This window comes from Tachypleus tridentatus, chromosome 8 (genome assembly GCF_004210375.1).
Source record: "Tachypleus tridentatus isolate NWPU-2018 chromosome 8, ASM421037v1, whole genome shotgun sequence".
In the NCBI taxonomy this organism is placed as follows: domain Eukaryota; kingdom Metazoa; phylum Arthropoda; class Merostomata; order Xiphosura; family Limulidae; genus Tachypleus; species Tachypleus tridentatus.
This window is the reverse complement of record NC_134832.1, coordinates 112,801,276-112,813,305: the sequence shown is the minus strand read 5'-3', so window position 1 is coordinate 112,813,305 and position 12,030 is coordinate 112,801,276. Positions and strand designations below refer to the sequence as shown.

The window sequence follows — 12,030 nt, the reverse complement described above, 5'->3', positions numbered from 1 at the left end:
GTTTGTGCAGTCTCTTTCTGATTGTACAGGCATGCACTTTCCTATCAACAGTAGCCAGACCCTGCTGTAGGTCCCGTGATGACATGTTAGGGTGTTTGGAGACCTCTTTTAGCATCTTGCGGTCTGCTCTCGGGGTGAACTTGCTTGGACGACCAGACCTGGGCATGTTGGCAGTTGTTTTGAAAGCTCTCTACTTGTTGACTATTTTCCGGACAGTGGAATGGCTGATTTCAAAATCTTTTGGGATATTTTTAAATCACTTACCAGACTCATAAGCTGCTACAATTTTCTTTCTGAAGGCCTCGGACAGCTTTTTTGCTGTCACCATGGTGCTCACTCTCACTTCAACATTCAGGACCACACCAAACTAAATATTTGAGGTTTAAATAGGGCAAGCCTCATTCAAAATGCTGAGTAACGATCTTCTAATCATGTGCATCTGGTGTGATACACCTGTGTGTGATTTGAGCCATTTTAAGTGGGAATAAATGTGGGGGTGTCCAAACTTTTTCTTCAGTTAGAATATGCATTTTTGTAGAATTGCATTTACAGAAGATCTTGAAAAGCTTTTTTTCAGTTTTAATTGTTTAATTATATTTCTATAATATCTCCGTATTGTTAAAATTAGATTAAATATCTATATATCCAAAAATGTTACAAAAATACACAGGCTATCATAGGGTGCCCTAACTTTTTCACATTACTGTACATACTTGACTTTCACTTTTACAGATAAATACCACTTGCTTTGCCAAATGTTTTTTTCATTATAAATGTACAAAAACAACAACACGCATATTTAATATTTCATTGTTGTCAGGTTTTGTATAGCTGCTGTATTCTTTGAAGCAGTTATCTCTGACTTGTTGGCGATAAATTTCAACAATAAACAGACAGCGCACAATCCATTTCTTTTAAACTAATATATAATTTCAAAACGTGAAATCTATGTACCAAGTTTCCTTGCATTATAACTTACTACTGATTAATCTAGAGTTCTAAATAATTCTCTTTTGTTCTTCAAAAGACAAAATGGTTGGTTTAATTACTTTAGAACCCATATGAGAAAACAAATTATTTCTTTTCTTCTCTTTTAGCACAATTCAAATGGTGACAAATTCATGTACGTCACGTTAGATTTAAACGATTCTCTTTCACGTGAAAATCCATATAGGCTGGTGAAGTTACGTTAGAACACAAATGGCAAGACGAATTATTCTTCTCTATAACCGTTGTTACAATTCAAGCTGTGTAAATTATTTTAAAATCACCACCTAAACTGTTGCTACCACAGTTGTAACCAGAGCTTCACATAATTGCCGCTTTTTCGTCAAAGTTCACACAGGCTGCTCGATTACTATGTAACACCCTTTTACAAGAATAATCCATTGGTTTTTATTTCTGCTGTTACAACAAAAACTGTGAACTTCTATTTTTATAAATCATCTGTTATGGCGAAACTAATAACCATACACTTAACTTAGTTTCACTAACTTAACTTTCTCTCTGTACCTGCACATTTTTATAACACACGAGAGAAAAATCCAGAACTTACTGAAATTGCATTCATGTAGTTTTGAATAAAAGCCCTTTTTCATTTTTTTAGGTCATTGAAGGACTTAAATCTTATTGCATTTTTAAAATGACGCATCGGTATGTCGTAACACTATAAACTTTCTTATAACATATTTGGACCCATTATTGTTCTCTTTTCTTTTATATCCTTCAACACTACGATATATACTTATAGACTTGTGACAGCAATACCTCTAATCACATTATAGAGTGTATGGTGTCTATGAAAAATGACGCCAGCTTCATATCGAACTTTTTTAACTTTACATATGAGGATCAAAAGAAAAATCGTTGATATGCTAGACTTGATAACCTTTGAAAACATGTAGTATTTGGTCATTTAATACTATTATTCCATTAGTAGGGGCCTGGCATGGGCTAGCGCGTTAAGGCGTGCGTCTCGTAATCTGAGGGTCGCGGGTTCGCGCCCGAGTCGTGCCAAACATGCTCGCTCTCCCAGCCGTGAGGGCGTTATAATGTGACGGTCAATCCCACTATTCGTTGGTAAAAGAGTATCCCAAGAGTTGGCAGTGGGTGGTGATGACTAGCTGCCTTCCCTCTAGTCTTACACTGCTAAATTAGGGACGGCTAGCACAGATAGCCCTCGAGTAGCTTTGTGCGAAATTCCAAAAACAAACAAACATCTATTAGTAGGTAAAAATTCTAATTTACAACACATTCTCAGTTTATTTTTTCCCCTTTTATCTGTTACAGGTCGAACGTGTACTTAAATATTTGAATGGATAAAGTAGGGTTTTTTTACACTTATATATACGAACAGCTGATTCATGATAAATATAGAAATAAAATCTCTTTTTGCATACATATAAAATTAAATACAACTGGTGAAGCCACACAACTTTATATATAATTAAGGGTATTGTGTTTAGATAACTGAAAAAACTGAAAGTTGTTTTGTTTTTCGAAAGTCTAACACCAGACGGAATATTAATCAGCAGGTACTCAACAAGTGCTTTAATTATTTAAACTATCTGTTTTAAACGTCTCAAAAGTCGTGAGATCGCAGGTATTCCTATTTGTGCCAATCAAGTTCTAAAATATTGAATATATGTGTATTTTCCTTTTTGTTTTAGAATCAAATTACATTTTGACTGTCAAAACCGTTAGAAAGTTTTAAACGTTTCACACATTCTTATTTCGTTACGAAGTTTTATTAGTTTATATTGAGTGAAATGAGATAGATATGTTTCTACAGTTCACCATACCTAACATGTTTATTATATACATGTATATAATATTTGATATTGCATTTAACTTCTCAGTATATTAAATTACAGTAGTACAAAGTTAAATTTAAACATGAAGAGGCAAAAATCCTAAATAAATGTGCATTGTAAAATCGTCGATGTTAAATAATATATTATTCTTATGAACACAGTCGATTCTTAAATTCATGCACTTGAACGTCTAAAGTTAAGATAATCTACTCTATTCAGGTATTTTGAGTTCTAATAGGAAAAGGAAGCAAAATCATGATTCGCTGTAGTTTCAAGTAATTTTAGTCGTCATTTCTACATTTAAGTTGATAACATGAGATACTGCCCAAGATAATACACTGATTGAAGGGAATTTGCTAAAGTATAAATTATATTTTGCGTGAAAAGTAGATGTCATATACTGTTAACATTACCTCTAAATTCTTGAAAGTAAGAATAGTTTTGTAATGCTTTTGTATTATGTGTAGAAAGTTCGATAATTGCTACTCATAGCAGGATAACTTGACATTTAGAATATCAGCACAATATCCAAAACATAAATAAACTTTAGATAATTAGAGAGGTGCTTATGTTAGATATCAATTTTATAAGTTTTACTATGGTAGAATTTCAGGTATACAAGACACATTTATTTGGAAAGAAGAACAAGCCCAGAGTGTAAGTGAAATTATTGCGTGAAATAACTACATCGTAAAAACAAATATTCATAAAGCTCTTCGGAAATGTTACAATCTACTTTAAGCGTAAACTTGAAATTATAACTACTTATTCTGAATGAAATAGAAAAATCTCAATTAACAAACAACTTTTACCATACAGTATTAAGGTTATGTAATAAAACGTTGAAGAACCAGTTTTGTTTAAATACGGTAATTCCTAGAACTCCTTATTAGTGAGCAAAACAATATGTTATTACCCAATAACAATTACTTGATTATCATCTACGAATCTCTGTGTGACATTATAGATGTATATGTAGCTCTATATCCAAGGTCAATATGAGCCAAAGCATTTTTTTATTTTCTAATTATTTAAACCCTTTGTGTTCGTATCTTGCTCTTTACAATTATCAATGTGTAGTATGTCGATTTATAATACTTTAAATGCATTTAAAATATGATATAGAGGAAACAAATGTACTAATAAAGTTCATAAAGGAATGGGCTTTCAATATTTCTTTCTACTCAATATAAAGAAACGACTCTTGTTTCAGCAAACGAAAATGTGTATATAATAAGGCGGAGTGAAAATCTTATAACCTGTTATAATTCAAAATGTAATTTTAAACTCTAAATGGATTATATATCTTATATGCCTATTCTGAAATCACAAAAGACTCCTCATTTCGTCTTTATCCTTACAAGAAAGTAATAGGCACAACGCAGTGGCGTGTTTTAGAATTCTTCTCTTATACTAGATTTCATGTTATGATGGAAACAGCTTTAAGTTTAATAAATCGGTGAGCCAATATCAACGTTCATGACACACATTAGTTGAAAGACGTTAGGCTTAAAATAATTTGTTGAAACATAAGTACACAAGAACAAATTATTTAACTCAATTGCTATATCGGAAAACAACGTTCTCAGCTTATTCTCTATGAGTTGGTACTTTATTAACCTAACTGAATTTGTTTATTTTAGAAAAGATGTATCCATCGTGTGGAATCCAACCTTGAATTTTAGCAGTATAATTTCTTAGACTTGCCGCTCTCTCACTGAGAGATTGCAATCCAATCAGAATGTTATTTCTATAAGATACACTGCGGCTTCGAAGAACAACAACAGCTTAGAAGGCCTAAAATTTATGATAAAATATTTAAAGAAATATATGATAGAGTATCAGAAAAAAGAAAACTGTTTCAAAGAAACAGAATATGACGAATATGTTATAAATGAGTAAATTCTACATAACATCGATTTTCACTGTTAATATTTATCTTACAGTTACAATGAAGCAATTATGACGTTTAATTTTCTAAATTTCTCCGTGCAAACATGATACAATTGCATTAATGATGAACCAGTACTGTACTAAGTATTTGGTTTTTGTTTGTTTTTGAATTTCGTGTAAAGCTACTCGACGGCTATCTGAACTAGCCGTTTCTTATATAGCATTGTAAGACTAGAGGGAAAGCAGCTAGTCATCACCACCCACCACTAACTCTTGGACTACTCTTTTTACCAACGAATACGGGCCCGGAAAGCTCAGTCGGTAGAGCGTTAGGCTTTTAACATAACGGGCCAGGGTTCAAGTCCCTGTTCGGGAGAGGTAATGTTTCCTAAACTCATTCATTTAAGGCCCGGCATGGCCAAGCGCGTTAAGGCGTGCGTCTCGTAATCTGAGGGTCGCGGGTTCGCATCCGCGTCGCGCCAAACATGCTTGCCCTCCCAGCCGTGGGGGCGCTATAGCCCTCGAGTAGCTTTGTGCGAAATTCCAAAACAAACAAACCAACGAATAGGGGATTGATTGTCACATTATAACGCTCCCACGATTGAAAGGTCGAGCATGTTTGTTGTGACAGGCATACGAACCCGCGACCCTCAAATTACGAGTCGAACGCCCTAACCCACCTGGCAATGCTGGGCTGTACTAATTAAGACACTGTCGCCTTTTCACTTGATCTATTACCCCATAAAATCTTTGTGCCCGATCAGTGCGTAACCGGTAAATATGAACTACTATGAAGTCAATAAGAAGGTTTCAATACTTACAGTTGACACGGCAAGATAACTTATTCTAAAAATTTATACTTACCAAACAAACAAAAATCACATGCGGATATTTTTCTTTTGATTTTAACTCATTCATTTTTTGCTCAGTTGAGAATTGGAGAGTTTTTCTCGTTCTAAATAAGGAATTTACGATGTTTAACTAAATATTTGTATGCATAGGCCACAAGGAACACAATTATATTATGCATAATTAAGGAAACAGTCACATTTCTTTTCACTGTATATGTTAGAAAAATAAGAACTTTTGGAACAACTTAACAATATTTTTAGATTCCAACTAACCTCTTCCTTTAGCGTCTCTTTAAGAAGAGTTCTCTCAAAACTATATTCTCTATAAGTTCAATCCAGCACTATAACCAGGCGAGGAAGCTAGAATTATACACTTTAATCTCTTTTGAATCAATTCATATGTTTTTTAGACATAATATTTTCAGCTTACAGTCGTCAAAGCCTCAGAGAGAATTTTGAGGACAAACACTAGGCCTAAAGCTATTGTGCCACGAAGCTCTTTGTTGATGAAAGCTTTCAAATAAAAAATGTTTAGTGTCGGTATAATCTAAAGTATGGTCGTATAATAACTAGCAGAGCTTTATATATAGAGATCTTTATATTTGTTTGTTTGAATTTAAGCACAAAGACAAACAATGACCTATCTGTGCTTCCCACTACGGATATCTAAACACGGTTTCTAGGGTTGTTAGTCCACAGACATGCTGCTGTGACACAGAAAGGGCTACATTATAATAGAGAGAAGTAAAATTATTTTAATAGTTTATGAAGACAAATAAAATATTGGTGTGAACCAACCATAAACAATGTGATTTATTTCTTACAGGTCATCATCATGGCCATGCCAGAGCATCATTACATGCGTACTAATAATGAAATTTAGGAGCGAACAGACTAATTACTTTTGATAAAGTACCTTCGCAGGTGTACTTGGAAATGTTGTAGGTTGGTTGGGAATGAAGCACTTGAAAAACATACTGTAACAAATTAGCTATGTAAAGCTAGTTTTTACTGGATACTAAAGAAGCATTTTTGCATATACAGAGAAAAGTTGAAAGTTTCAAAAACATCTGCATAACCAGAAACAGTATCTGTGACATTTTAGCGTTTTCAGGCTGTAAAATTGCTTTAACCTTTTCTCAGATCAGCAATAAAGCATTTCTAATTTAAGAACTTTTAATGACCTCAAAAAGTTTTCTGACAGCTCTGGAGTTGATTCCTTACGATTTTTCCATTTGGTGAGTTTTGAATACGAGCATATGAATGCCAGCATAAGATATCTTTAACAGGTGATGTAGACATTTTGTGATTCTAATGTTCGAGTATGATGGCTACATAACCTGGCGTTGTTATTCTGTTCTAAATGTGTTGAGCTTTTGACAGTGAAAACGTCTTAGTTTAAAAACTGGAAAGTGGGTGTGTTCATAGAGCACTGACCTTTCATGTTATTTCATAGTCACTTTAACACTTAAATAAAATAAACGGAACGTTAAAACGATCCCGACGGATTACTATAGCTCACTTTTACTTCATTGTATTACCCTTTGCAAATTATCTGATAAGACTAAAACCGGAATGTCACATTTCCTTATCTAAAGGGATCTAGACGGGTCTGTTGACTAACCTCGAACAACTTAAAATATTTCATACAAACGCAGGGTTTTGTTTTTGTCATCAAAGACTCAAAGGAGATTCCCATTCAATTCAACTTCTTAACACACTTTACTCCTCTACAGGAGTGATTGCTATGGTTCATATAATCATTTTTCCAGGGAGGTGAAATGCAGAGTATTGAAACTATTAGGTGGATTTCTGTACGTAAGAATAGAAAACACCAACTTTTTACGTTTTTAGCTCTTGCTTTTATTACTACCCACGTTTATCCCCCCGAATGGCACAGTAGTTGTACAGTTTTACAATGTAGAAACTGGATTTCGATGCCCATGGTGGGCAGAACACAGATAACCCATTGTGTAGCTTCGTGCTTAATTACAAACAAACAAGCCATCCACTTTCCTATAAATGACAAATTCGGGTATTTGAACTGTGAGTAACCAAATACTCAGATATGACCTGATGTTTCAGAAGATAATGATATGAAGACCTATTTTTCAAAGCCTTCTACCAGTACATTTTGAGGGGAGGGGGCAAAGACCGTGAGAGTGACCTTGACACCTGTCAGCCTTGGTCTGTTATCTGTCAGGGCGCATAGCTCTCATACTCTGGAATTTTCTAAGTTAAATGCCTAGAAAATGTTACATAAAATATTTTGTGTTCAAGCATCTAATTGAATCACTGTAGTTGCGAAGGTGGGTCATATTTTTGCTGTGTATTCTAGTGCTTCAGTTGAGTTAAGATTATATACTTGTAATCCTTTTATTTTTACTTGTCGCATGCTAGAATTGACTGCTGTCTTCATAGGCAGAAAATCTATCTCCATTTCCCCTTCTTTGCCTGTGTGTGTGTAGCTACAGAGGGATTATGACTTATTTAGTCTTTAAGTGCAGGACCCATTACACGTTAAAGCTGCAACCATCACGATATTGCATACTGCTCCTTTCATCACATCCAGAGTTCATGGAATTTATGATGACCAGAAACCCGAAAACGTCTTTACCTTTTTAGGTCATCTTTAGCTTAATAACCGTTGTTCCTTACTTCATTTGAATTAAAGATTTAATATCCTAATCAGCCGTCTTGAGAATACAGAGTTCATGAAAGTCGATCGATTCACTCCGGAAAAATTTTCAAAAGAGAAGCCAAAAGTATACTCCCTTAATAATATCCGTGACTAGTCAGACACTTTGGAGAAAACTGCCATTTTTTAACAGAAATTCATAAGGTTTAGAGTTTTAATCTATATATTATGGAGAACTATTGCCAACTCTTATCATCGTTAAACCAATAATTGACTAAAACTTAACCAAAAAATATATTTGGAAAAAGATCAACCTTACAACGAAATTGCTTATATTGGGAAGGGTAATGCCTCCACAGTAATTTACGTAAACTTTATTTTCATTTACTAATTATTTTCGAAAGACCTCTGTCGAAAGGTTATCAAACTGAAATATGAGTTGTGACAAATGGCAGCTCCAAACTGTCCCAAATGTCGATGGACCATTTCTCCTAACAATGGGGATTGTAGTCTAAACCTTAATTCTATTCAGGATGCTTATCAATTCCTTTGATGACTGAGAATTTGATTCCATACATAAAGACGATTAAGGACAATTATATTAGAAGATTAAATATCCTCCGAATCTTCCACCTCTTGGAAAGCGGACAGACGATCTATACTAAAGATCTAATCTGTTTTTATTCGGTCCGAACCGGACTATGAACGTTGCATAAGAAATTTACACAATAAAGAGTTTTTAGACAGAGTATTATTATCCTCTGATTTACATTCAACGTTTGCAACTGTTTCAGTAATATACTGGAAAGCTACGATCACTGCCACAATACACATCTCACAATGTCTTCATGCTTTGGTTGTCCGTGGCAATTGAGAAAAAGAACTCTACTATTCTAATTTAAGTCTTACTATACAATTTTAATAACAGTATGAGTCATATATATCACTTAAAGAGTTTGTGTCTAATATATTTTTTGCAGTGCATTATTGCGGTTGTGTTTTATTATTTTGACGGCCCAGCATACCCATGTAGTTGAGATGCTTGACTCCCTAATCTTCAAATCCTTGTTCTACCAAATATACTAAATAAGCTTGCCTTTTCAGTCGTGATGACGTTATAAAGTGACGGCCAATCCCACTATTCGTTGCTAAAAGTGTACCCCACGAGTCGGCGGTGGTTAGTAATCAGTAGCTGCGTTCGTTCTAACCTTTCACTGATAAATTATGAATGGCTAGGTTAGAACACCTTCGTGCATCTGTGCGCGAAATCCAAACCAAACCTGTTTCGTCTTGCTTTTTATTATTGGGAGGAAGAGGTCAAATGTACGTGACCCTCCTGGGTATTTAACATCAATACCGAAATACCGACACAGTGAAACTTGGAACTTTTTATTATTTTAGCTCCAATGTTAACGTCACATTAAAGGCCAGGTACTTTGGTTATGATTGTAGCAAACTGGAATGGTCAAAACTGGTTAGTTTAAAGGCGATTTCATTGGTTCTAAAATATATTTTGCATAAATGCATACCCATAATTTAAGTATATAGTTCTGTTTTTGTTGATAGGTAATAAAAATAATGTACTTATCTCGCCCTGTAGCATCGATGCTGTGTTTATCACCGTATGGGTGTTTGAGTGTAAAAAGTGTAACTGAAATACTATTCCTGAAATTTCATTGTTTTTCGAAAACAACTGTTTTTACTTATGGTGAATTTACGCCAAAGGTGTGAGTCACACTAAAGGTCATTCAGTTTAACGTGTTATAGTTGCATGTGCTATGTTTAGGTTGTACAGTGTAAGGGAACCAACTTGTTGTCTATAAAAATTAAGATAACATGGTAACAACTTTGAATAATACTGATGACATATTTGGTGGTTATTATATTGAATAATGTCACTAATAATGAAGAATTATATTTAAATGATTATGTGGGTATTGGGAGCTGCTAACTTCCTGCCTTACCTCTGGTAAATAAGTGAAAGCTAGAGATTGAAGCATATAGCCTATTTAGCTTTGCCATCTTTATCTTCTAATTTAGTAAAAATATTAGTTTATACCCGTTAAAGTGACATGTTCAAATTTTACTTCTTTGTGAATTTCATGAATGTTTGTATTGTTACATACACTTTGTATAAGGCATTAAAAGTGCTTTAAAGCAAATTAGTGCACAAATATAGTGTAACTGGTCAGGTAGCAAAGTATTGAAAAGATTATGTGAATAATTACAAATAAACTTATTACATCCTAAAGCAAAGCAGAATATCATGCTACGTATCAAAGGCGGTTATTAGGCTATAAAATAATCATTTGTGAATACAGATATATGAAAATAGTGACATGTTTTTTATTTCTTCAGTTATTAACTCACATTGCTTTGTGTCATCGTGAAAAATGCTTGAGTGTATTAAGTTAGAACGTTGTTTCTCGCAGGCACTTAATCAAGTTTTTCTTTCCGTGAATCACATCACCGAAATGACCAAATTATTGAGAAAATAGAGTTGCTTACGAAAGCATCAATTATTACTTCTTTAAGTAGTGCTTTTTTATGTATTATGTCCAGTTTGAACAATTTTGCAACATTTTTTCGCTATCTTTGATGTGTATGATACTCCTATATAACTGAACATTCATTGTGATACTTCTAGATTTATGAGTGGATTAACTCCAAATTATCAGACTGAATGAAATATCAACATTTCAACCAAAATTTTTACATGGCAAAGAACAGAGAGAACAATAGATAACTGATATCTCTGTAGGTGTAGACGATATTCACATTCATTGTGATATTATAATCGGAGTATAACAAAATGTTGTAATTTAACGATATTTCCTTCTCCATGGTTTATTCTACTTTTCATAGAAGTTAATTAGAATTGAGAAAAAACAAGTCCAATAGAGGCATATTTTAACAGATAATATTTTATACAATAAGAATGAAGATTACAGATCGAAACGATTATTTAACCTACTTGAACAAAGAATCAGTAAATTACAAATCACTTTAAAGTACTAATTACTGTATTATAACAAACACGTTTTTTTCTGTGAAAAGAGTGAAACATTATGAGAAATTTATTTATATTAATGTTTTAAACAAAGGAAAAGCTAAAGGTCTTTAAATACTCTGAGTAACCTTCTAACAATCATATTTCCACAATATAGAAATGAACTAAAAGAGTTTAATTTGAAAAAAATTAAACAATCTGGAATCTAATGAGTGTACTTAATTATTATCGAAACATTGTAAAAAGTTATGATAAAAACAGCATTGTGAACTTAGAGTCTTTATTGATTGAAAAGAATTAGTTCAATATTAAATCAAAATTGGGAGTATAAAAGATAAAATTTCATGTAGTGGTTATATTTCTTTAGAATTAGAAATTACAAAGAAAGATGGTTCCTCAATTGGATAGATTATGTAATACTCACCGAAACAGGAAGCATCTTTTATGCTTTCCGAATTACAAATTCATGAAATATGGATTGAAGAAATTCAATTACCCTATCTTGTCGCTCTTTTCAAAAATTTTTATATACCGTATGTACAAGAGCGTTAACACGAGAATATTTTGTCATTCTTTCTATTTTATGGGGCTAATCCTTCCATGTCATTACAGAATGTAAATTTCAACACTATGGTAATGCTTCAGTGTTTGATGTTGACAAATGAATAAACCATTGTTAATTGTGTACTGAGAAAGTCCCGAGTGTTATTTAAATATGTAGAAGATTCTCTAGTATAAGATTCAACAACACAAGTTTTACGAAAGCACTAACATATCTTGAAATATAAGTGCCAACCAAGAATCTGGTTTTAAAGTTTATGAATG

The 12,030-nt window shown here is 33.4% G+C and overlaps 1 long non-coding RNA gene and 1 other non-coding gene across 3 annotated transcripts in view; one reads left to right on the top strand and one right to left on the bottom strand.

Moving 5' to 3' along the window:
• The window catches only part of LOC143223224 (uncharacterized), a 334,153-nt gene that overhangs the window by 59,797 nt on the left and 262,326 nt on the right, over positions 1-12,030 (bottom strand). The gene's annotated exons all lie outside the window — the stretch shown is intronic.
• On the top strand, positions 5,010-5,082 carry TRNAK-UUU (transfer RNA lysine (anticodon UUU)). The gene has a single exon. It is a non-coding gene; the product is annotated as a tRNA-Lys (tRNA).